Consider the following 26,595-nt stretch of genomic DNA (forward strand, 5'->3'; position numbering starts at 1 on the left):
CAAAAGTTCTGCCATTCTATAACATCCTTTCACTGCCGCCAGTTATCTTAAACTATATGGTTTTAGATACTATATGATCACAATTTAAAAACCTATAGGTTTTCAATGTCTTAGGTACAAAATTTATCAAGATATACAGTTGCAAAAATTCTTTTCCTAACATCATTTCTTCCATCTGAGCTACTTTCTGCCTGAACAAAAATTCCTTCTACTTTCTAAGTCATTTGTTTGTATTTTTTACATCTTTATAACCTTTGCTCATTCCTGCTTTTCTGTAAGTCTCAACCCCTTTTACTCTGCCTAAATACCTCACTACTTCTCTTTCCCTCACCTACCAAATAAAAGTCTAGTCAGCTCTCAAAAGGTAGGTTCCACGTCACTTCCTATGAAAGTTGTTTATTCCTGGGACTCAGTTTCTTTCTTTTTTCTTCCAGTTTCTATCTCTAAAATTCTATTTATATCTCAACTACAACTTATTTGTGCTATACTTCATTTGCTCTTTTTTAAAAGATGAAGACCTATGAAAAACAATCCCTAGGGCATTCAGTTTGGCAACATGTCAGCAGACTATTTTGCAAAGGGTCAGATTAAAAATAACTGAAACTATTTGGAGTCATCTAAGATTCAAATAAAAAAAAAGAAAAACAGGGCTGGAGAGATAATATAGCAGGCAAGGCAATTGTTTTGTGAGTGCAAGTCAATCACCAGCACCCCAGATGGTCTTCCATGCAGAGTGCTGAGCCAGGAATGACCCCTGAGCATCACCTCTTGTGATTCTTCTCCCGCCAAAAATGCTCCAAAATACAAAGTCCATTCCTGAATTGGAGGACGAAATAAGAACAGGCCACTGAGCAGTTTGCAGAGCTCTCATCTAGGCATGAGGATGCAGATAGTAAGCTATTACAAAGCTCATAATCAAATGAAATGTTAATCAAATAGCCATACAAAGTGCGCCAAACAACTACGATAAGATTGTGAGGGAACATAGAGTGCTACGTTATATAATGAGTCAAATAATCCTTTTTATTTGTCTTTCCAGTGGATCCTCTAAGACCAGGCTCTGATTTACTGTTTACTCTGACATTTGAGTAAGCTTTATTCCCGTTGCTTATACTTATAACAACAACAACAACAACAATAATAATAATAATAATAATAATATACGTCTAATACAGTAAGGAATGCCCAGAACATAGAGCCACTTGAATGTTTGCCACTTCTAAACAATGGGCAAGGTAACAAAGCTTTGGATAAATAAGGTCATTCTGAGACTGGAGAGATAGTCCAGTAGATAGGACAAATATAATAATGTCTGGCTGATTAAAACAGTTCTAAGAGGTGCCGGAAAGATAGTACAGAAGGCAGGGCGCTTGCCTTGCATGCAGCTCACCCAGGTTCAGTTCCCAGAACCCCATATAGTTCTCGAGGAATCTCTAGAAGTGATCCCTGAGTACAGAGCTTGGAATACACCCTCAGAATAGTCAGGTTTGGCCCCCAACCTCCTCACTGTGATTTTTAAAGGAGACGGCAAAAGTGATCGATGATTGGAATGCATACTCTGCATACAAGATAACTGGTTAATTTCTCTATACTCTATAATCCACCCAAGCATTTGCAAGAGAGACTCCTAAGCCACGCTGATGTGTTTCCCCACCAAAATAAACAAATAAAAGAACATATTTTAACATGCACATATTCAATTCCTACCTTTCCCACCTCGATTCACAGCACCAGTATCTTGCTCACACTGTCTTTGATTATTTACAGCAAATGTCCAAACTTCTCTCTTCTTTCAAACACAAGTCAGGACTTTGCTCATAGCCACCCGGACCCGAGTTACAAAATGGCCCATCAAATCTGGTACAGACCTGGAGGAAAGATAAATACTTTGTAGGAAACAAAAAATCCAAGTAAACCATCCCTACAAGAGGAATTTTACTTTGAAGAATATTTTACTTTTGAGGAATAATTAAAGAGGAAATGTTCATCTCTGGGGCAAGACATCCCAGAAAAATAGAAATAAGTAGTAGCAGAATGGGAGGCTAGCAAGAATCTTGCCTCGCAAGTTCCTAACAAGGCTGCCAACCCTCATTGTTCAGACTTTGGGGCTGTGGCAATGGCTCAAGGTGGCCAGCACCTCTCCACCAAGCCCAGAGGACCCGAACCCTCAGCCTTCCCGGGTCTAACAGCAGGATCCTCTATGTCTCCCCGCTTCAGGCATGCCACAGGGTCGCAGCCGCACCTGGACGCCTCCCGTGTCCCTGTCCGTCCCTGGCGAGCGAGCAAGGGAGCACAGCGCCATCCTTCTGGCTGCTGCTGTGGCCTGGCGGTTGCAACTGCCGCTGCCCTTTCCGAGCTGGCCCACCTGCGCACGCCCACTCGCTCGCACAGCAGTTGCTTAGCAAGAGGCTGGAAGCAAGTTCGCCAGCTCAGTCTCCACGCAGGGAGCTGCCCCTACTCGGCCCTGCCAGTCCCTCTCCTCTCAGTCTCCAAATGTGGCCCATACCCCCCCCCCAAGATGCTTAGGCCGACTCCCCAATCTTGGAAGACTTCCTCAAAGAGCCATATGAAGTATTAGGGATCAAACCTGTATCAGGCACATGCAAGGCAAGTGCCGCACCCATCCATGGCCCTGGTCCAGCTGCAGCCCTGAGAAAAGGGTGCCTCCCTGCGTGTGCAGCCCACTGTCACTCTGGCCTGCAGGGACAGAGCAGGACAGCTACACAAACCCTCATGGCCAGGTGGCACTGACTGCATATTTGTTGCCATAGAATGGCCCAGTGCCCGATCAGAGGGAACGGGAAGATGCGACTCAAGAGCCCCACACATAACCAAGGCTGCTCTTCCCTGTCCCGCACAGATGCTGTTCTAGAAATCCCAAAGAGCAGTGAGAACATCGCAGCAAGAGCGGGGACGGCGAAGACGATGAGGTTTGGATGGCCTTGGCAGAGCCAGGGTCATGAACCCAAGAAGCAAGAGCAGAGGCAGGACCAGAGACACCAAAAGGGCCAGCAGCGTGGTTGGTCTCAGCTGGCCCATAAGTAGAGACAAACTAAATGGCCTCATCGGAAACCGTAGACCCGGAGACATGGGTGTCTCTGGTGAACCTAGTGGAGAAACCAGCAAGTTGGGAAACAGCAGAAACTCAAGTAAACTGGGAGATTTGGCTCTCAGGATCTACACCAGTCTTCTGGGCGTAACAAGTTGCCCAGTGAACTGGGAGAACCCAACAGCGTGGATGGCCCGTTCGGACCAAAAGGCTTAAATGACCTCAAAGGGTGGCTGCAATACATTTGATTTAACAAATACATGGCACTGAAATCTTTTCCATATATCCACACCCATATATCTATATAGCCACTAAACGTATTATGTAATCCATCCTTCCATTGTCTTTCTTTGTGTGACTTAAAAATTGAGAACTCCATAAAAAATAGGGAGGGCAGAGTGGTAGCGCAGTGGTAGTGGGTATGCCTTGAATGCAGCTGACCCAGGACTGATGCGAGTTCAACGCTGGGGGCAGGTCCTGCACATGCGCCCTCCTCATTTCATCTCCTTACTCAAGACAGACTTAGGTGACTTGATGTGACCTTTTGGACAAAATGCTCCCTCCAAGGAGCTGGAGCGGTAGCGCAGCGGTAGAGCATTTGCCTTGCATTGGGCTGACCTAGGTGGACCTCGGTTAGATTCCAGGCATCCCATGTGGTCCGACATCTCTTATGTTCCCATATGGAGCGACTTCTGAGTACAGCCAGAAGTGGTTCCCGAGCATCACTGAGTTTAGTCCAAAAACCAAAAACAAACACACAAAAAATGCCTGTCCAAGCTGCTCAGTGGATATACATATTTACAAGATAAAAGAGGTCAATTAAAAGGACTGGTCATGATTCCTGTGGCCTTGTCTTGAAAGACCAGTTTGGTCTGGCCTCAGCCCTAGCTGGGTCCCCTGTGAGGAAGGAGCTAAGTCTAGGGGGTAGGAAAGGGTTGGGCAGGGAGAAAATCCAGGTAGAGGCTCTAGGTAGAGGAGGAGGAGTGTATGGGTCCAGATGGAAGGAGGTTGTCCTGCCCCAACAAGTCCCACTCGGAGTGGGGTGTCTGGCAGGGGATGGGAAGGAGGGATGGGGGCTTTGGGGGTGGGAATGTTGCACTGGTGAAGGGGGGTGTTCTGTTTGTGACTGAAACCCAACTACATATAATCATGTTTGTAATCATGGTGCTTAAAAAGAAGAAAAAAAAGTTCTACTAAAATGTATAAGAAATCATACAATACCTCAAATAACCAAGGCAATTTTAGTACAAAAAGAGTCAAATTATGCTGTAACTCTGTACTGTATTTAGTAAAGCTTCAAATTATACTTATAAAGCTGAAGTAATCAAAACTGTATAAAGCTACTGTTAAACCAATTAAAAAATTGAGAACCCAGAGATAATCTCTCTGCTTTCTAGACAGATTTATATCTATTACATAGAAAATAAGTGCATGAAGCAGATCAGGAAACCCATTGAACAAATCGTACACAAAAAGCAGCATGTGAAAAAAATGAAACTTGGAATGGGACTTCATCAGTCACAAAGAGTAATTCAAAGTGGATTGATGATCTTGAGATTTGACCAGAAGCGATATGTCCTTGAAAGTATAGACAAAACTTTTCAGTATATGAACCTCAGAAGTGTCCTCAATGATTCAATTTATGCAAGTTAAAAATAAAGAACGATTTACTATGTCAACTTAGATGATCCACACAAAAAGAAAGATCCATCCGATTTTCAGGCACAGTGAGATCCAATTAGCACCATATGTTTGGACTCTTATATTGAACTACATGCTTACTTGGCTGAAAATGACTATAGAGGGCCCCTTACGACATTATGGAGTCCTGAGGGGCTTCATTCAAATGCAATGGATCCGGTGATCATGGACTCTGGAGGGCGGGAAATACGTTAGTAAGAACCAACCTCAGTTCTTGAGAGTGGTCACAAGATGCAAGTCTCAAGCCCAAGCAACTTGTCCACAGCAAGCGAGGTCGTTCAAAGGGTCCTTAACCACTTGGTCACTGTTCTGGATTGGCCACCAGGCTCAACAGTCAGCCAACAACTGAGCTGCTCATGTGTAAAATGGCTTGAGAGTGGAGTGGCTGGAGGGTTTAACAGCTCAAGGGTGGAGCAGTTGGAAGGCAGGACAAGGAGGCAGGCAGAGCAGGAGCAGCCATAGCCAAGGCAGGACCCTGGAGAGATCTGCCAGGATGGCCCTGCTGCCCAGAGAACTGTCCCCCCCGCCCCGCATTGACTAGGCTTAGGGGGATCATCTCCATATTAACTTGGGGGTCTCTGGAAGGTGGGAAGCCCAGCTATTAGCACAGAGGCTGGGAACAAAGTTTGCCAGCTAAGTCTCCACATAGGTAGCTGCCCATACTCGGCCATGCCTCCCCACAGATGCTTAGGCCAACTCCCCATTCTTGGAAGACTTCCTCAAAAAGCCATATGAAGTGTTAGGGATCAAACCTGTATCAGGCACATGCAAGGCAAGTGCCCCACCCAACCATGGCCCTGGTCCAGCTGCAGCCCTGAGAGGAGGGTGCCTACTTGTGTCTGCAGGCCCATTGTCAGTCTGGCTGGCAGGGACAGACCAGGACAGCTATACAAATCCTCATGGCCAGGTGGCACTGACTGCATATCTGCTGCATGAGAATGACCAAATTCCATTCAGAGAAACTGGAATTTGCGACTCGAGCACCACACATAGAAAAGCCTGCCATGTGGCCGGCGAGGTGGCGCTAGAGGTAAGGTGTCTGCTTTGCAAGTGCTAGCCAATGAAGGACCGTGGGTCAATCCCCAGGTGTCCCATAAGGTTCCCCCAAACCAGGGGCAATTTCTGAGTGCTTAGCCAGGAGTAACCCCTGAGCATCAAACGGGTGTGGCACAAAAAAACAAAACAAAAAAAAAAGCCTGCCACTTTTCCCTGTTCTCCAAATATGTTGGTCCCAGAATCGGAAGTGACAGTGAGGACATCAAAGCTGCCAGGTCGCAAGAGCTGGGACTTCAAAAAAAAAAAGTGGCAGCGATTTGTGTGCTCTTGTTCTAAAGAGCACCAAAGATGGCCTTGGCAGACCTTGTGTCCATAACATGGAAAGCATTGGCAAGGAGTGCCAGAGGCAGCAACAGGGCTACCTTGGTAAATCTGAGCAGGCCCATATCTATCAACAAAAAGAGCATCTGGATCTGGTGGATCCAGAGGTATGTGTGTCCCTGGTGGCCCCAGTGGCTGCGATGGATTGGTGACTTGGACTTGGGTAGCTTCAGAAAGATTTACTGACTTCATATTTGCTGCGTAAGAATGGCTAAATGGGCATTCAGAGGGAATTGGAAGGCACGACTACTTAACCACTCTTCCCTGTCCTCCACAGATGTTGCCCTGGCATTGGCAACAAAGACAGTGAGGACATCAAAGCAGCCAGAAATAGCAAGGATTTCAAAGAAAGTGTCAAATGTTTGGGTGGCCTTGGTGTAAGGATCAGCTTAGATGGCCTTGTGAGACACAGTAGATTTGGAAGCATCGACAATGAATGTGCTAGCATCAGCAAAGGAGGCAGGGCAGAGGCAGCAAAAGGGCCGGCAGCATGGTTCATCTCAGCAGGCCAATAACTCCCAAGATAAAGAAATCAAATTAGCTGGCCTCAGAGGGTCAGTGGATCCAGAGGCATGGGTATCCCCGGTGAACCCAGTGGCTTCAATGACCTGGGCTGACCCAGAGACATGGACTTGGGTAGCCTCAGAAATATGCATTGATTGCATGTTTGCTGCCTGAAAATGGCCGAATGTCATTCAGAAAATGGGAAGACACGAAACAAGAGCCCCACATGTAACCAAAGCCTGCCACTCTTCCCTGTCCTCCAGCGATATTGATCCAAGAATCAGAAGTGACTGTGAGGACATCAAAGCAGGCCGCAAGAGCGGAGACTTCAAAGACAATGGTAGCTGTTTGGGTGGGTGGACTTGTTCTACAGAGCTGCTTATATGGCCTTATCAGACTCAGTGTCAATAGCAAGAGAAATATTGGCAGAGCTGAGCCAGAGGCAGCAAAAGGACCAGCAGCATAGTTCACCTTAGCAGGCCCATTACTATTGACAGAAAGAGAATCAAATTGATGGCCTCAGTGGATCAGTGGATCCAGATGTATGGGTCTCCCCGGTGGACCCAGCGGCTTCAATGGCCTGGACTGAACCAGTGACTTGGACGTGGGTAGACCCAGAATATGTACTTACTGCATATTTGCTGCCTGTGAATGGCCAAATGACATTCAGAGGAACTAGAAGATGCAAGTCAAGAGCAGCACATGTAACCAAAGCCTGTCACTCTTCCCTGTCCTCCACAGATGTGGGCCCTGGCATCGGCAGGCACAGAGAACATCAAAGCAGGCAGAAGTAGCAGGGATTTCAAAGAGAGTGGCAGTAGTTTGGGTGGCCTTGCTATAAGAATTAGCTTAGATGGCCTTGTGAGACACAGTGGATTTGGAAGCATCAGCATCAGAGGCAGCACAAGGGCCAGCAGCATGGTTCCTCTCAGCTGGCCCCGACCTAGAGACATAAAGAGAATGAAATGAGATGTCCTCAGCAGATCCAGTGGGCCAAGTGGACCCAGAGGCTTCAATGGCCCAGACTCCACTGTCCGTGCAGTGCTTTGGTTCTCCGGACCTTCTGAACTACTCTTCCCCAAGCCTTGCCCAATGTGACCAGCCCAGCCAGCCACAGGTTATGCAGGGGCTTGCTTCTCCCCAGCTCCAGAAATGCTATGCACCCCCAAGAGTGCTTGTGTGTCTTTATCCTTGGATCACAGGAGAATCTTTCGAGTCCCTGAAACCCTGGTAACCACAAAGCTCAGTGAGGCCAGCCCATGGTAGGCAACATACAGCCCAGTTCCTCTCAGTCGGCCAAATGTGGCCCAATACTCCCCAAAATGTTGAAGAATAATTGATAATAATATATAATTTTATAAGGAGACTATCAACTTCTTGTTGGTGCAATAGGGCTAACTTTGGAGTTTTTAGAAATTATGGGGTTTCAACCCTTGGGCATTATGGGGGCATATTATCAGTTTTCACAGTTTAATTTCTCCAGAATGCTATTTAATTAAAAATGATAAATGAAAAGTGTAAACCCACCCAGTTGGAGAGATGTTGCTTAGATCAATTAATTCCAAAAAAATGATATACACAGATTCTAACTTACTTCTCTTACCTTTCTTGCTAACCTTACTTACCTTACTTGCTTGTACTTACCTTTCTAGAAATTTACTTTAAATAATTAGACAAATAATTTCTTTGGGCCCAGTTCCATGTCTTCCTTTTCAAGTAATTTTATGTTATAACCTAAGATTTATGAAATCTGGACACCCATCAGTAGAAACATAGTCATAGGGTCACATCTTTTAATCAGTCTAGTGTTTATTTGTGTTTATTCATACTCAAGTAATGTACTCAGAAAGTAGAGAATCAGGGGGCCGGAGAAATAGTACAGCAGTAGGACAGGTGTTTGCCTTGCATGCAGAAGGATGGCGGTTTGAATCCCGGCATCCCATATGGTCCCCAAACCTGCAGGAGGTGATTTCTGAGCGTAGAGCCAGGAGTTGAGGACATGAGCCACACTGGAGCAGGCTTTGAATCCAAGATCTGAGTGTAGTCAAGTGCCCCCAGCCCCGTGCTTTGCTTCCTTCCATGATGGCAAATGGAGTGATGTGACTAAACAGGTCCGCCTCTCAGGGTCTTCTCCACACGAAAGATGTGGGCACATTTTTCCCAACCCATTTAAGGCCTGCCTGTAGTTCTAGCTCTTATCATCGCCAACACTGTCAATTTTGTTACATACTGAGCATGGATAAGAAGAAACAGGCCATTCTGGAAACGGTCTCCTGTGCCAGGACACGGAAGAGACAGCGGGTTCCTAAAGCATTGATAAGAAATGAAGAAACAGAATAGCACAATCTTGCTGTTAGATGAAAGACACGGATCTGGCCAAGCACATCTAGATCCTGACGCTGGAGTCGAGGCCTCTGCTGGTGGTGTTTACAGGGCGCACTTAAGCAGAAGGGTGTCCCTCACTGCACCAGGACTCCCCTGTGGCTTGTTCCTGGCTGTACTGAGTCTTGCTGGTCTGAGGTCCCCTTAAAACCCAGCTGATTCCAGGATATCCAAGGGAGAGGTGGACACACAATCACATCAGAATCAGAATTGTCCGCACTGTTCAGATCTCCCCAGCCCTCAGCAGCTGCACAGGACCAACCAATGTTGCTGGGGATGTGGGTGGGGAAAGGAAAGGGAGCCTGATCCACTAGTGGCATGGTCGTTTCTCCAGAACTTTGAGCTTCCATCTGATCCAGCAATTCCATATGTGAGCATCAACTCCAGGGCTGCAAAAATTAATTTAAAAAAGCCTTTTTCACATTTTTTTTTTGCTTTGTTGGGCCACACCTGGTGACTCTCAGGGCTAACTCCTAGTTATGCACTACATGGTGGGATTTGAAAAGTATCTTGCTGAGCAAATTCAGTCAGGAGGAGAGGGATGATGTCTCTCTCTCTGTCTCTGTCTCTGTCTCTCTCTCTCTGTCTCTGTCTCTGTCTCTCTCTGTCTCTCTGTCTCTCTCTCTGTCTCTCTCTCTGTCTCTCTGTCTCTCTCTGTCTCTCTCTCTGTCTCTCTGTCTCTCTCTCTGTCTCTCTCTCTCTGTCTCTCTCTCTCTGTCTCTCTCTCTCTCTCTCTCTCTCTCCCCTAATAAGGAAGCAGCTAGCTCATAGCCAAGTGCAACAGAAACTGAGAACTGATCTTTATGGGAAGCAGATGATTTGGCGTGGAGGCAGTGGGATATGGTGAGGGAAGCTCTCAATCTGGTGGAGGATTTGGTGCTGGGTTGTTTCTTGCACCAAACCAGGTCATTGTCAGCTTTGTGATCATCGTGCCTAAAATTAAAATGTCCTAAAAAGCTACCAGTGAGGCCAAAGCAATAATAGCACAGCTGGTAGGAAGTTTGCCTTGCATGATTCAATATCCAGGATCGAACCCCAGCATTCCATATGGTCCCTCAAGCCTGCCAGGAGGGATTTCAGAGAGCAGAGCCAGAAGTAACCCCAAATAAAACAAAACCAAAATAAAATAAAAAGCTAACAGCGTTCTTCACAGATGAGCATTTTCTTTCTGGAACAAGTGGGAAGTTTGCCTTCTTCCCTTTGTAACTGTGGCCCCTGGCAGGGGTCCTACGCTTGGTGGCAGTCTCCCCGAGACCGAGACCGCAGTGTCCTAGCACTGGACTTGAAGAGCGCACCTGCCCAGACCTGTGGCCTCAGGCTGCCAAATAAGATGCGCTACCACTGAGCTTTCCCAAAGGACCACAGCCAAGAGTTTTCCACAGACTGGATGTTTTCAGGGAGTTTTAGATCTGCAGAAAACAGTGCAGAGCCTTCCTGTGAACCCCACACCAGTTTCCCCTCCCAATGAGTCAACCCCAAAGGCTGTCTTTCTCCCTGGGAGTTGCTTCACGCCCCTCTGCACTCTCCCTCCTGTTCCCCCTCCCCAGCTCCAGGGCGCCCTCTGGTGCCAGGAGTATAGCTTTGCCTCAGGACTTTGCTGCGGTGGGCGGGCGCGCCCCCTGCTGGGCAAGAGGTGCCACTGCGGCTTTGCCTAGGCGACCCATTAGCAGAAACTCCCCACTTCTTCCTGGGGGCCAGTGGGCCTCCTGGAACACCCCTAATGGTGGAGATCAAGAAAGTGGCTCGCACCATCCGGAAGCCAAGTAGAAAGCTGGGCTGGGCACAGAGAAGCATTGCCCAGCCTATTGGGGAATTGAGACATTGGTTCAGGCAGGGAGACTGGCTGCTTCCAGTGAATCCTTCCCATGTTCTCCCGGTTTCTTCTCTCCACGGCAGCCTCGGCTCCCCTGGTTCGCTTCACCTCTCCCTGAAATCTCAATGGAGCATCTGTCCAGGAGAGAGTTCCAGGGGTTCTGTTAACAGACAGCTACAAGGAGAGTCGTGGTTCTTGTAGCATGGCACTGTGGGCCACTTACGTGGGCAGACTCCTTCTTAGCCTGTGCTACTGCAGTTGCATGCCAGGTAGGAGACTCGCTCCCCAGTTCTGTGCTCCAAAAGGAGAGTTGGGCATCCCAGCTTCCCCGACCTCCGCCAGAGCATCTGGGGAGGAGTCACAGGGAGATTTCCACTGGACAGCAGTGTCCAGCTCTGGCCCGGCAGGATGGTCGCTCTGAGCCAAGTTGTCACCTGGGCCTTTGCTTCTCAGAGAGTGTCTCAGTCTCACTCAGTCTCTTAGTACAGGTCTACCTCAAAGCATATGGGACTCGTGCCCACCATATCACACCTTCTTGCTGGCAAACTTTGCCCTGGGGCCACGCCCAGTCCTTCCTGGCACAAGGTCTACAACCCAGCTCCCTTCTCTATTCTCCAGGAACCAAGAGCCCGAAGACAGCACCAGTGTGAGGCCAGCTTCTCTGAGCTTTGTGGAGAGCAGGGAGAAACACTGATGCATCTACACAACCACAACCAGAGACACACAGGCACAGTCTTGCATGTTCATGCACAGCTGTGCACATAGGCACAGCCACTTGTACATAGATGCAGACATCCAGACACACCCAGCCTATGCAGTGACACACGGTTACACACAACTACATAGACAAGTCTTCTGGGTCCCTGGCCTCCCCCTTCCGTCTCCACAGAGTTGGGCATGGAGCACTCTTCTGCACGCCCAACCATCCCCACTCTGTCCCCATGGCAGCCAAATCAGACAGCCACAGTCAAGCCTTGGCTCACTTTTCCCCAGCTTCCAAACTGCCACCCCCCCCCCCCACAAAGAATTGTTGTATGTGTACTTCACCCTGGAGCACTCTTGGGAGCCCCTCTAGCCCTGCCCTTTCCTGGTGTTCTCCCAGCAAGTGAGGCCAGCCCAGGATAGGCACTACGCTGCCCAGGCTTTTTATCTCTGTCCCCCTGCCAAAATGGAGGCCCTTGGGAAGCTTCAGTCCCATCCATAAGAGCTCAATAGCACCCATGTCTGTCTTTGGGTGTGTCCTAGCGTAGTCCTGAAGAGAGAACACCCAGGGGTATGGCCTAGGCTGGCTGCCAGGTCAACACCAGGACAGCCATGCTAGTTCTTGAGCCCAGGTGGCCCTTGATTGCATATTCGCTGCCCAGGAATGGCCAAGTTCCCATCCAGAGGTAAGTAGAAGATGCAAATCAAGGGCAGGGCCCCATGTGTGTGACCAAAGCCTTTTGCTCATGAGATTTCGCCATCCCACCAGGAGCCCCTTCATCCAGTCTTTCAGGACCTTCTTTTTGCCTGGATGCTTATCTCCTGAATTCTGCCATTTTCACCCACCTCTACCCTTTTGTTTTCTAATGCTACTTGTACCAGAGGTGTTTCCTCCAGTTCTAAGGCTAATACTGTTTGAAGAAAGGTAGCTAGATCCATGCCAGCATTTGGTGCAGAGACTCTCTCCAAAGAGACCACTATTGCTGTTTAGCAATCCCTTAATCCTTTACCCCAGCTTCTGGCACAGAAGTTGCCCCAAACCTTTACTCCTTTTTTCCACTTCTAGCCCTTGGCTTCAAGAGGTGACCTTGAATGATCCAGGTGACCTGGAATAGTGCACAGGTGATGGGGGCTGTTCTTCTTATGACCGAGGCCCACCTATATTCTTGTTTATTATTTTGAAGAATAAAGTAAAAAAAAATTTAAAAAGGTGCCCTCAACTTTTTATCATAGGACACATTCCCTTAGGGCCAAGTAGAGCAGTATTTCTCAACCCTTTTCAACTGTGGTTCCCTCTGACATGGCGCAGATATGATTTAATACCCAGGAACGCATAGAGTCCCCTGAGCACAGAGCTAAGAAATAGCCCTGCTCATAGTCAAGGAACTAAAGAAACATCAACTTCTTGATAAACCTTAGGAATATCTTAGGAGTTCTAAGATTGTCCATATTTCTTCTCCTTTAATTGGTGATGGCTTTTATTATTTATTTATAGGTCTTGATTTGGAGGGATTTTATCATAGGTATTGCAAAGGTGCAAAGAACGTAGATTAAAATGAAATAAAAAGTAAGTTAATGATATATCTGAAATGAGAAAGATTTAAATGGCAATATGAACATTTTTATTTTGTAGGAAAATTTAGTTCTTTTAAATATATTAGATTTATGATGGAACCACATATATGACACCATAAAGCATATGAAATTATTGTTTTCTAGGTTCTACTTTACACTATATTTTTAATTAATTATTATTTGAATGAAAAGTCTTTCACAGTTATATTGAAGGTACAGATCGACAGTGAATTAGGCTCTTTGCTGGCTCCCCACTCAATGGGTCACTGATAAATCTAGATTGCCTGACATCCAGGCTCAACAGGGTCGCTTTGGGTTTAAGGGAATCCATTTCATTCTAAGGATGGCGAGGGAGAGAAGGCTTAGGAATGAAGCAGTTTTGTCCATCCCACATGGTGTTGGTGCCAAGGAGGTCAAGCAACTTCTCCTGGGAGCCAAAAAGAAGCCTCTAGAAACTAGTAGGGTAATGCGTTTTTGTTTTCCTAGCTAGGAAGACTTTTGGTTTGTGACTTAGATCTTTTCCACAAACTACAATGAAGTATTCCATGTGCTAACAACATAGTTTTTAAAAGAGAAATTCTGCGTTTTAATAAATCTTGATACAAATACTATTTCTAGCTGCACTCAGAATTGCACAGTATGAAAAATGCACACACTGTCCTTGCTATGCCAGGAACTGCAGTTCCTCTCGGTGCCATTTGTGGAACTTCTATATTCTGAAGCTTTTCCCATCCTTGCCAGCATCTGCTTTTGCCTCCCCCCTCTGGGTACCTTTCCTCCTTTGTCATCAGGGCCCTTTTCGGCAAGGACTCTAGCTTTGGAGGAGCAGGCTCAGTTGGCAATCCCGCAGGTTTCTCTGCATCCTTCGTCCTGCATTCTGGCTTTATCTCCTTTAGCTTTTGTCTCAGCCTTTCTTTGGAGGTCTGGTGGGAATGTATGGGATGCAGGTCCTGCACACCGGGATCCTGTGTGGACTTTGATTGGCCCAGTGGCCCAACTGAACCACCTTTTCTTTTGATTCTCAATTTTTCTTCATGGTGTTTGGGATCTAGAAGGTTTATCAAGATGATGTTGTTTCATTTTTGTGACTGTGAGCAGGGCTTTTTCCTAGCTATGTGCTCAGTGGACCCATATGTGTTCCTGGTGTTAAATCTGCTCCATGTAAGACAAAAGCTTTACTTCCTGTAATCTCTTTGCCGCCGATTGGAATTTTAATGAAGATTGCTATAAATATATTGATTTTTGATGTTTTTAAGAATACAGGTTTAATATTTGTTGTTTTTATTTTCTTTGGGGGCACATCGCTGGTGCAAGTGTAACTTCTGGTTAATCAGGAATCATTCTTGGTGGTGCTTGGGGGGTCATATGGGATGCTAGGGATTAAACCTGGATTAACTAAATGCAAGGCCTTACCTGCAGTACTTTTTCTTCTCCCCCAAAGACAGAACTTTTTCCACTTACTTGCTTACCTGTCTTTGGTTCGAGATTTAAATGTTCTTATATATTTTCCTTACCTATTCTTGTTAGATCCTAAAACTCTGTGCCTCAAATTGCAATGATCAGTATGTAATTTAAATATTTCTTTTCTAATTACTTTAAATACACAAATATAAGTTGTGTAGATTTCACTAGCATTTATTTATTAATTCCCATGTATTGTGGCTGGCCTTAACTTTGAATATTTAGTGACCAATGGAAAGTATTTAATACAAGAAAATAGAAAAAAGTTTAAATGCTAGTTTGAAAACAGTCAAGATAGAGGTGTACTCTCTTGCATGGGGAAGGTTCCATACTATTTTTTTTTCGGGGGGTCAATAATTTTTTATGGAAACAGAAAAAATATTGTTTATACTCAGTGAATTGAACAAAAGTTTACCAGGATCTATCTATCCAAAGAGATTATCATTCAGATTTGAAGCAATGATACCAAGCTTCATGTACAAGCAGAAGTGTAACAGTTTGTAGCCTTGAGCCATTCCGCAATAATAGTCATCCCTCATTGTTCTTCAGTATTCCTCACTAGCCTCTCATTCCCCATCATTCCTAATCATCCTTCAATATTTCTTATAATTCCTGGTTACTCCTCGGATCTTCCCTCACTCCTCTTTTCTCCTCGTTCTTCGATATTTCTCATCACTCTTCATCATTCCTTTCATTCTGGGAGGTGGCACCGGAACAGCTCAGGGTCAGGCTCTTTGGGGTCAGGGGCTGTCTCCAGTCTGACCTCACACCTAGTGAGGCCCCCTGAGGAGACTGGGGACAACTCAATGGGGTCATCGACAGGGTGGGGGACGCTGGAGTGGTGTTCCCTGGGGACTCTTCCAGAGGAAATGAGAAAGGACCAGATAACAATGCCCAGACCCTCATGGAATATCATGTGCTATGCGATTGGCCCCAGAATCATGCCCATCCTCATGTGCATACAGGAACCACTTGGATGATCTATACAGCAGAGAAGATCCAGTCTCCAGCCTTCAGGGGAGGAGGCAAACAAAGAGACTGGACACAGTGAAGAATGGCGGTGTGGCCCACGAACGTACAGCTACTCCTCATTTTATGTTGTTGTGAATGGGGTGGTTTTCTTCCATTAAAGAGTGCCAGGTAAGACTCACTTCCCAAATCTGTACTCAGAAGGAAGACCTGAGATCATGGCCAAAGCACCTAGGAAGGATTATAGGGAGGTTCTCACTGGACAGCAATGTTCAGTTCCAGTGCTTGGGGGCCACTCTTGCTCTCAAAAAGCTGTCATGTGGGCCTTTCCTTCTCAGACCCACAGTCTTCCACCCCAAGCATCGGTCCCCATCTCACAGCCCATGGACTCATGGGCCACCGGTGGCATACGTTGCTGATGAACTTTGTGTCCCACGGCCATGCCTGTCCTTCCTGGGGATCTCTGATCTTGGCACAGGTCTTCACCCCAGCTCCTTCACCTATTCCAACTTGAACCACAAACTGGGCAACAGCGATGCTAGTGTGGTCAGTTCCTGTGCGTTGAGTGGGGAGCAAGGTGACACACAGATGCATGCGCACACAAACACACCCAGAGACACCCAGACACACAGATTTATTTGCATGTGCCGACACACAGACACGTGTACATAGACACAGTCACACCCAGGCATGAAATCTGAAGGCAGAGACAGTGTACATACATAGTGGACATACATACATACAGTCACACACAAACTGTGCATAGATACACAATCACACACAGCCACACACACGAGTTCTGGATTCCTGGCCTCCCCTTTACTCTTCCCAGAAATTGGGCATGGGGGGCAGTTCTGTGCCCCAGCCCAACCCTGCTGAGCCCCCAAGACAGCCAAGCAGCCCAGACAGCCAGTCCATGCATTGAATCACTTCTCCTCAGTTTCCAATTTGTCGTGTTCCCCAATAGTCCTTGTGTGTGTCCTTCTCCCTGGAGCCCCCATGGGAGCCCCTCAGCAACTCAACTGAGTGAACTTTTCACTGAGAATAATCTATCCAATGAGGTGATTGTTGTGATATGAAAGAGTGATACCGAGCTTCATGTAGAAGCCACAGCTTAAGACAGTTCCTAGACACTTCACAGCCTTGAGGTGGGAAACTCCTGAACGGGATCTCTGGAGAGCTGTTGCAGAGGCAATGAGAAAGGACCAAATCAGGAAGGCAGACTCATGGCAGAGCATAGGTGACCCAAAAGGCCCCTCAGTGGCATTCATAATGAGCTCATAGAGTCAAAACCTTTAAATATACTGTTCGAAAGGTGAGGAGTCATAGATGTTTCTATGGTTTAGAGAAACTATTTTTTGTCCCCCAATTCACAATGCAGACCAGGCAAAGGGCCTGTGTTGAGGTGTATATAGGGTGCATTTACTGTACCTCCTCTTTCTATACAGTGTAAAGAACACAGCCTGTGGTAAGAATTGGGAGGTCTTTTCTTCTTTTTGATTTATTAATATATTTAATATATTTTTTAATATATTACATATATATATATATCCTTCACCAGTGCAATATTCCCATGACCAATGTCCCAAATGTCCTTCCTCCCCACCCAACACTGGCCTGTACTCTAGACAGACTTTCTACTTTCCTCATTCAGTCACATTTTGTCATGATAGTTCTCAGTGTAATTATTTCTGTGATTGCACTAAACGATCCCTGCGGTGAGCTTCGTGTCAGGAGCTGGACCCTCCAGTCCTCCTCTATTTTATCTCTGAGAATCATTACACAATGTTTTTCATTTTTCTCAAAACCCATAGATGAGGGAGACCATTCTGTGTTTATCTCTCTCCCTCTGACTTATTTCACTCAGCATAATAGATTCCAACTACATCCATGTATAGGAAAATTTCATGATTTCATTTCTTCTGATGGCTGCATAATATTCCATTGTGTCTATGTACCATAGTTTCTTTAACCATTCATTTATTGAGGGCATCTAGGCTGTTTCCAGAGTCTGACAATTGTAAATAGTGTTGTATTGAATATAGGTGTGAGAAAGGGATTTTTGTACTATATTTTTGTGTTCCTAGGATATATCCCTAAGAGTGGTATAGTCTCCCTCCCAATGCTACTTTTCCTGATGCTGCCTGTCTGCGATGGTTCTCCTGTAGAAACGGAAGATTCTGCCAGGTGAGACTCCCTCCCCATTCCTCTGCTCCAGAGGAAAGAGCAGAGAACCTGGCCTTCTACCTCCTCCCAGCAGACCAGACCAGCCCCGCATCATTCCTCAGCACCCATTCATTACCCTCATCCAGCTGCAGCCCTGAGAGGAGGGTGCCTAGCGGTGTGAGCAGGTCCTCATGGCCAGGTGGCACTGACTGCATATTTGCTGCCAGAGAATGGCCAAGTGCCTGATCAGAGGGAACAGGAGCCCCACACATACCCAATGCTGCTCTTCCCCGTCCTCAACACATGCTGGTATAAGAATCCCCCCCAAAAAAGCGAGAACATCGCAACAGGCAGCAAGAGCCGGGTCAGCAAAGACAGAGGTTTGGGTGGCCTTGTTGTCCGGATCGGCACTGATGGCCTTGGCAGAGCCAGGGTCATTGGCCTTAGAAGCAGCCGCAGAGGCAGGAACAGAGACACAAAGAGGGCCAGCAGCATGGTTGATCTCAGCTGGCCCATAACTGAAGACCAAATTCTATTAAATTGTCTCATCAGAAACAGTGGATATGAGACAAGGGTGTCAATGAATATTGGCTGGAGAAAAATGATGGACTGTACTAATGGAAACTTTGCTTTCACAAAATATCACATATCTCATCTCGATTCTCAAGGACTCAATCATCTTTCCTAAAGACCATTTATTTTTGTACTCTAATGCTCCCTTATTTCCCCTAATACATGTTCTTCCTATCTCATAAGTACTCTTCTCTTTCTCCTCTAAGAGGAACCCAAATCCTAACCATCTTCTTACATTGTAGTTTTGTAAACTCTTTTGTGATAAAATTTCTGTGACTAAACTTTTCATTTGTCTTTTTATCACTGTTAATAAATTTGGTTTCCAGGCTGCTAATGAACTATCATAATGAGATATAAATACAAAGTTTGCTTCTATAAAAAAGCATATTTATTAATCCTGATGATTTTTTAAAAATGAATATACTATTTTTTAATGCAGACTTATGTCAGGGAAAAAGAAAAAAACTCAGCAAATGATCTAACCTCCATAAATTGAGAAGCTAGAAAAATAATAAATAATCGCAAAGCAAATAGCAGAAAGAAAATATAAAAATTAGAAAGGAAATTAATGACATGAAAATCTGAAAAACAATATAATGAGTGTAACCAGGAGTTGGTTTTACAAACAAATACACAAGATGGACAGATCATGAAGGAAAAAAGATAACAATTTTAAAAATCAAGGTAAAGGTAAAAGGTAAAAAATGATAAGAAATACAAAATAGTAGATGTTCATATGAGCAATTCAGAACCATTAAGCTAGAAAACCTAAAACAAACCAATGCCTGTTTAGACTTGCAAGGTTAAAACAGCAAGCAGTCAACCTGAGCATAGAATTATGAGTAAGGAAATTAAAAGCGTAATTTTAAAATACTTCATGAACAAGGGGCCGGAGCGGTGGCGCAGCAGTAGGGCATTGGCCTTGCATAGTGCTGACCTAGGACGGACTGTGGATCGATCCCTCTATGTCCCATATGGTCCCCCAAGCCAAGAGTGATTTCTAAGCACATAGCCAGGAGTAACCCCTGAGTGTCACCGGGTGTGGGCAAAAAGGAAAATTATAAATTAAAGAAAAATTCCAAGAACAAAAGGCCTGGTTTAATGGACACATTAGTGAAACTTCTGAACTGTCAAGAATTATTGTTCATTTTCCTCAAGATCTTCAAAAATGTCAGCGTCACAAATCCTTTTCATGGCTTCTATGAGGCCAGCTTTATCTAATAAAAAAGCAAATAAATAGATCACCAAAAATGAAAATCATAGACCAATACGATTGACCAATAGCCTATACATAAGCTAAAATTGTAGAGGGATTTTGAACTACAGCAGGCAATATTCAAGGTTTACTCCTGGCTCTGCACTCAGGGATCACGCCTGCAGTGATCACGCCACATGCAGTGTTGGGGATCAAATTCAGATCTCATGAGTGCAAGGTAAGCACTCTCCCCACTGTACTACTTACTGTTCTGGTCCCAGAAACACTTCCTGAATGCAATCGATTATTTAGAACAGTGGTCCTCAAACTATGGCCCACAGGCCACATACTGTATTTGTATCTGTTTTGTTTCTTCTTTGCAAAATAAGATATATGCAGTGTGCATAAGAATTCGTTCATAAGTTTTGTTTTTACTACAGTCAGACCCTCCAATGGTCTGAGGGACAGTGAACTGGCCCCCTGTTTAAAAAGTTTGAAGGCCCATGATTTAGAAGAAAAATATAAAAAAGACGGGGCCGGCAAGGTGGCAGCAGAGGTAAGGTGTCTGCCTTACAAGCGTTAGCCAAGGAAGGACCGCAGTTCGATCCCCTGGCATCCAATATGGTCCCCCCAAGCCAGGGGCAATTTCTGAGGTCTTAGCCAGGAGTAACCCCTCAGCATCAAACGGGTGTGGCCCGAAAAACTAAAATATATATATATATATATAATATATATAAAAGACATTCTCATTTAAAATAATATCAAGAATCCTAAGGAATCAAAATTCAATAAAATATTAATATATTGAAAATTATAAGTCACTAATGAAAAATATAAGGATACCTAAAAATAGAATATCTTCCATGTTCATGATTCAGAAAAATTAAATGACCAGAATGAAGACCTCCCTAAAGCACTGTACACATTCATCCCATTCTATCAAAAATTTTATGATATTCTTCAAGAAATTAGAAAAAGTTGTACTAATGCCTGTCTCGTGTACGGGCAGGGGATGGGAAGGAGGAAGGGGAGGTAGGGCGTGGGGCTGTAGCTCTGGTGAAGAGGGATGTTCTGTTTGTGGCAGACACCGAACTGCAGTTATGTTTGTAATCATGGTGCTTAAAAATAAAAGAAAAAAAGAAAAAGTTCTACTAAAATGTATATGAAATCATACAATGCCTCAAATAACCATGGTAATTTTAGTACAAAAAGGAATGGAAGGTTTTCAAATTATGCTTTAAATTATGCTGTAACTCTGTAGTGTGTTTAGTAAAGCTTCAAATTATAAAGCTGAAGTAATCAAAACTGTATAAAGATACTCTTAAACCAATTAAAAATTGAGAACCCAGAGATAATCCCTCTGCTTTCTAGACAGATTTATACCTATTACGTAGAAATTAAGTGTATGAAGCAGATCAGGAAATCCATTGAACAAATGGTACACAAAAGCAGCATGTGAAAAAATGAAATTTGGAATGGGACTCATCAATCACAAAGATGAATTCAAATTAGATTGATGATCTTGAGATTTGACCAGAATCTATATAAATCTATATACAAATTATAGATTATATGTAATCTATATTTGTCCTTGAAAGAATAGACAAAACTCTTCAGTATATGAACTTCAAAAGTGTCCTCGATGATTCAGTTTACTTAAGAAAGTTAACAATAAAGAACCATTTACTATGTCAACTTAAAAAGATATTACACACAAAAAGAAAGACACATCAGATTTCCAGGCACAGTGAGATCCAACTAGCACCACATGTTTGGACACTTACATTGAACTACAAGCTTACATGACTGAAAATGACTATAGAGGGCTCATTAAGGCATCATAGAGTCCCAAGGGGCTCCATCCAAATGCAATGGATCCAGCGATCATGGACTCTGGAGGGTGGGAAATACGTTAGTAAGAAGCAACCTCAGTTCTTGAGAGTGGTCACAAGAAGCAAGTTTCAGGCCCCAAGCAACTTGTCCACAGGAAATTCGGTAGTTAAAAGGGTCCTTAACTACTTAGACACTGTTCTGCTAGGATTGGCCAGCAGGTTCAACTGTCAGCCAACAACTGAGCTGCTCATGGGTGGAATGGCTTGAGGGTGGAGTGGCTGGAGGGTTTAACAGTTCAAGGGTGGAGCGGTTGGAAGGTAGGACAAGGAGGCAGGTAGATCAGAAGCAGCCATAGCCAAGGCAGGGCCTGGGGAGAGCTGCCAGGATGGTCCTGCTGCCCAGAGAACTGCCCCCACAAAGTTTGCCAGCTAAGTCTCCACACAGGGAGCTGCCCATACTCGGCCCTGCCTCCACCACAGACTCTTAGGCTGCCTCCCCATTCTTGGAAGACTTCCACAAAGAGCCATATGAAGTTTTAGGGATCAAACCTGTATCAGCCACATGCAAGGCAAGTGCCCCACCCAATCATGTCCCTGGTCCAGCTGCAGCCCTAAGGTGAGGGTGCCTACCTATAGGGACAGACCAGGAGAGCTACACAAATCCTCAGGGCCAGGTGGCACTGACTTAATATTTGCTGCTTGAGAATGGCCAAATGCCATTCAGAGGAATGGGAAGACGAGACTCAAGAGCCCCACACATAAGTAAAGCCTGCCTTTCTTCCCTGTCCTAAAGGATGTTGGTCCCAGAATCAGAAGTGACAGAGAGGACATAAAAGAGGAAGCTATCACCAGAATTTCAAAGACAGTGCCAGCAGTTTGGTGGCTTTGCTCTACTGAGCAGCTTAGATAGCCTTGGCAGACAGTGTCAATTCATGGAAGCATCAGCAGATGTTAGAGGCAGCAAAACGACCAGTAGCATGGTTCCTCTCAACTAGCCCCTACCTAGAGACATACAGAGAATGAAATGAGATGGCCTCAGAGGATCCAGTGGGCCAGGTGAACCCAGCGACTTCAATGGCCCAGACAGGCACAGTCCATCCAGCTTTGGTTCTCCGGACCTTCTGAACTGTTCTTCCCCACTCTTTGCCCAAGGCAATTAGCCCAGACAGCCAGAGTTTATGCAGGGGCTTGCTTCTCCCCAGCTTCAGAATTGCTATGCACCCCCAAGAGTGCTTGGGTGTCTTTATCCTTGGATCACAGGAGAATCTTTCCAGACCCTTAAACCCTGGTACTCTCAAAGCTCAGTGAGGCTGCCCATGGTAGGCAATATACTGCACAGTCCCTCTCAGTCAGCCAAATGTGACCCAATACCCCTAAATGTGTAGAGTAATCAATAATAGTATATAATTTTGATATATAACATATAATTTTGATAAGGAGACTATCAACTTCTTGTTGGTGCAATAACTTTGGAATTTTCAGAAATTATGGGGTTTCAACCTTTGAGCATTACAGGGGACATATTATCAGTTTCCTCCATTTAATATCTCAAGAATGCTATTTAATTACAAATGATAAATGAAATGTGTATGTCCGCTCCATTGGAGAGATATTGCATAGCTCTATTAATTCCAAAAAATGATATACACAGCTTCTAACTTACTTCTACTTACCTTTCTTGCTTACCTTACTTATACCTCACGTGCTTCTACTTAACTTTCTAGAAATTTACTTTAAATAATCAGACAAGTAATTTATTTGGACCCAGTTCCTTGTCTTCCTTTTTAAATAGTTTTATGTTCTAACCTAAAATTTATGAAATCTAGTCACTCATGAGTAGAAACATAGTCATAGGGTCACATCTTTTAATCAGTCTAGTGTTTATTTGTGTTTGTTCATACTCAAGAAATGTACTAAGAAAGTAGGGAATTAGGGGGCCGGAGAGATAGTACAGCAGTCGACGGGTGTTTCCCTTGCATGCAGAAGGATGGCGGTTTGAATTCCGGCGTGCCATATGGTCCCCCAAGCCTGCAGGAGGCAATTTCTGAGCGTAGAGAGAGGAGTAACCCCAGAGCACTGCCGGGTATGACACCCCCCCCCCAAAAAAAAGGGAAAAAGAAATACAAAGTTCAGAATCATATCAGATCAGCATAAACCTTTTAGGGAAAGATTAACATGACTAAAACTTTTCTTTGTTAAATGAAGGCCATGTTGCTCCAAGGACCTAATGCTATTTGGATGAGCCACCATAATATGAATATCATTCACAGAGTCAGTAATGAGAGAATGTTGGGGACTGACTTGTTTGAGGACATTTTGCTGTTCTCTCTGCCATAGCCCAGCTTTTCACCTAAAAGCAATATGCAGTCTTGCTGTAAATTTTTGAGCTAAGAGAAAAGAATGTACAGCTACAGGACATAATTTAGCTCTTAGCCCGGAGGAGAGTAAAAACTGCCTGGTACAGTTATCAGAAACTAGGCCCCATTCCTTAAGACCACATTCCGGAGTAATTTAGGCTGTTATCAATAAGTATATGCTATATTGTCTGTTCAAGATCACTTAGGCAAGCACATATTGCACCATTTCCTGATAGTCAAGCAATTAGGAATGCAGCTAGTAGGACACTAGAAGTTTCCATTGAAACAGCACGTTCAGCATAGCTTGAAGGTCATCCAGCCCCTAGCCCACTGCCCACTTCCTTATGAGCCTTCGCGCCAAAAGTATGATTGACATCACCTTTGTACTGCCCCTTTTCTCCTTCACTATTTAAGAAGGAACTGTAGCCAATAAAGACACCCTTGAACAGTGAGACGCTGCCTTGGGTCTTTATTATTAACCTCTCTCAGATTTTTTACAGTGTGGTTGTGCTTCTACTCAGCAAAATAGAAGTGCGGTCGTCTGAGAAGCCTTTCCAGCTAATTCCTGCTGGCCGGGCCCCCCTGGGGGGCTTCAGGACCCTGCATTTTGGCGCCCAACGCTGGGCTCGAAGATCACCGCCACACTCCGAACGACTACAGGTCGGCGAGTCTAGAGCTCCTTCGTAAATCGCGGAAATTACCTCATCAGGGTAAGCGTTGAAACGAGTTAGCCTTAATCAAATATTTAAACTGCAGTTTTTCCAGTCGTTCCGATCGCCGCCCCTGATTGGCTTTTGGGGCTTAACCCATAGGATACGCTACCATGGGTAATTCTTTGAGTACTGAACTTAAATTCATTAAATATATACAGTCTGAGTTGAAAGCCAGACATATAGAGGTTACCAAAAAAGATATTTGTAATTTTTTAATATTTGTTCATGATGTTTGCCAAAAATCTAGTGTTCCTGGGCTCCCTCTCGCTCTAACTCTGTCTCTCAGTTTCCTTCCTCTTCTGACCCTTCATCTTTACTTCTGCCGCTGCACCCTCTGTGCAAAATCCTAAACAGCCCTTCACTTCCCTAGCTTCAGCTCCGTCCCTGTTCCACCAACTCCCCTCCTTAACCAGCAATTGCAACAATACAAAGCCTTTAATTGGAAAAGCCTCACAGCTGTTTCAAGCCGTGTGACCCCAGCCCCTTACACGCTCTCCTGCTTGAAATCTATTGGGGGCGGCGCTGTCTCCCCCCTGAAAAGCTGAACTCTTGCAAAGTTAACTTTTTCTCCGCAGTAAAATCTTTCCTTCCAGCAAGCAAGCACAGATTCTAATCTCTGAGCTCATCGCTGGCTTCACCTTAAAGGGACAGCGCCCATTTTTCCAAATCCCAGCTTAAACCCGGTTCCACACGTAGCAACAAACTTTTGCTACTCCCCCCCCCCTCTTGGCCATGCGGCAGCTTCAGCAAAATTCAGCGAGCAGGGCGAAAACCTCCCATCCCTTACTATACAAATGCCTATCTTCCCTCAGGCTTTTATAATTGTCTCTCTGGTGCTACAACTGTTCCCTTTTCCTGAGTTGGGATGCCTAAGTTGAAATGTTTTTCTAAGTATAAAGGCCACAGTTGGTAAAATTAAAAAGTCTTAAATGTGTTACAAAATGTCATAATAAGTTTAACCTACGCAAAGGTGACGTACCTGTTTTTAAAACTAAGTTTCTATGTAGCTAAAATGCAAAAAAAAAAAAAAAAAAAAAAAAAAAAAGCCCGCCGTTTTTTTTTTTTCTCTCTTCCCTGCGCTGTAAGCTCGGCCTCTAAGCTTTTAAAGGCGCAGTGTACATTTTCCAAACCCTAGCTTGTCAGCAGCTCTGTGCCTGAGTCACTCTCCAAAGTCTGTGTCACAGCAACAGGAAAATAACAGCAATAAACACCCTTGTTCATGCCTCCTCAAAAATTTTAAAGTAAGGTCATAATTCTGTTACTTGTAATAACAAATTATCAGTAAACAAAAAACCTTTTCGTGCTTTAAAACTTAAACAAACACACAAATATTAAAATTTAAGTCTTTTTTAAAATTATTTTTAATCTTAAAAGTATATGAAGTTTGTAAAATAGTTCATGTCATGGGCATTTTTTAGTAGCTTAGGCTCCTTAATCTGCATTTAAATATTTCTTATATTTTGTCTTTTTAATTGCTCTTTCCTTCCCATGTTTGCCATTCAAATCTAATAGTTAAATAACATTTTGTAACATTTTTAACTTTGTTTTTAAGAACCTCTGCATTGGGAAAAAAAGCAAAACTCCTTTGTTAAAATTACTGCACATGTTTAGAAAGTTAATTTTTTAAGAACTAAAATAATACAAGTGAGCAAAATAAGTTGGTCAGCTTTCCTTAACAATAATGTATAAACATTCCAAAACTCTAAGCTAAGCCTAAGCTCTTTTGAATGCATATAAATATAGCAAAATAGCATTGCCATTTGAAAAACTTAAACCAAATAATCTAAACCTTAAAAGTGGTTAGGCAGTTCAAATAGTGGCATAAAAGCCATTTCAATAACAAAAACAATATGATAACTAGTTAAATAAATTTGTTCATAAATTATTGTTCATAAACTTAAACCTTAAGTAGCTTTATTTCTTTTCTTAATTTCAAGCTTAATTTTAAACTCAAAGGTAAGTACAAATAATTTTGCATTTTCCAAGTTTAATCTTAAGTTGTCTCTGTTCATGTTGTGGTTAGCCCTTTTTAAAATAATATTGTTAATTAGTATCATAAAAGTAACTAAATTTTATAAGCAAATTAACAAGTATTAAAAATAATTTTGGTCTTAAGCTCTAGGTGTGTAAATGCATCAAATGTCTTTAACTATATTTTATAATGTCTAAACATTTTGTCAATTTGGTATCTAATATTTTTTACAAATTATTCACTTTAAGTCTTCA

General features: G+C 44.2%; 1 protein-coding gene and 1 non-coding gene across 2 annotated transcripts in view; both read right to left on the reverse strand.

Moving 5' to 3' along the window:
- Positions 1–26,595, reverse strand: part of LOC126016100 (signal recognition particle subunit SRP72-like) — a 190,014-nt gene that overhangs the window by 46,645 nt on the left and 116,774 nt on the right. The window lies entirely within an intron of this gene.
- LOC126016625 (small nucleolar RNA SNORA51) lies at positions 16,890–17,018 on the reverse strand. Its single transcript, XR_007498413.1, has one exon. It is a non-coding gene; the product is annotated as a small nucleolar RNA SNORA51 (small nucleolar RNA).

This window comes from Suncus etruscus, chromosome 8 (genome assembly GCF_024139225.1).
Source record: "Suncus etruscus isolate mSunEtr1 chromosome 8, mSunEtr1.pri.cur, whole genome shotgun sequence".
Lineage (NCBI taxonomy): Eukaryota > Metazoa > Chordata > Mammalia > Eulipotyphla > Soricidae > Suncus > Suncus etruscus.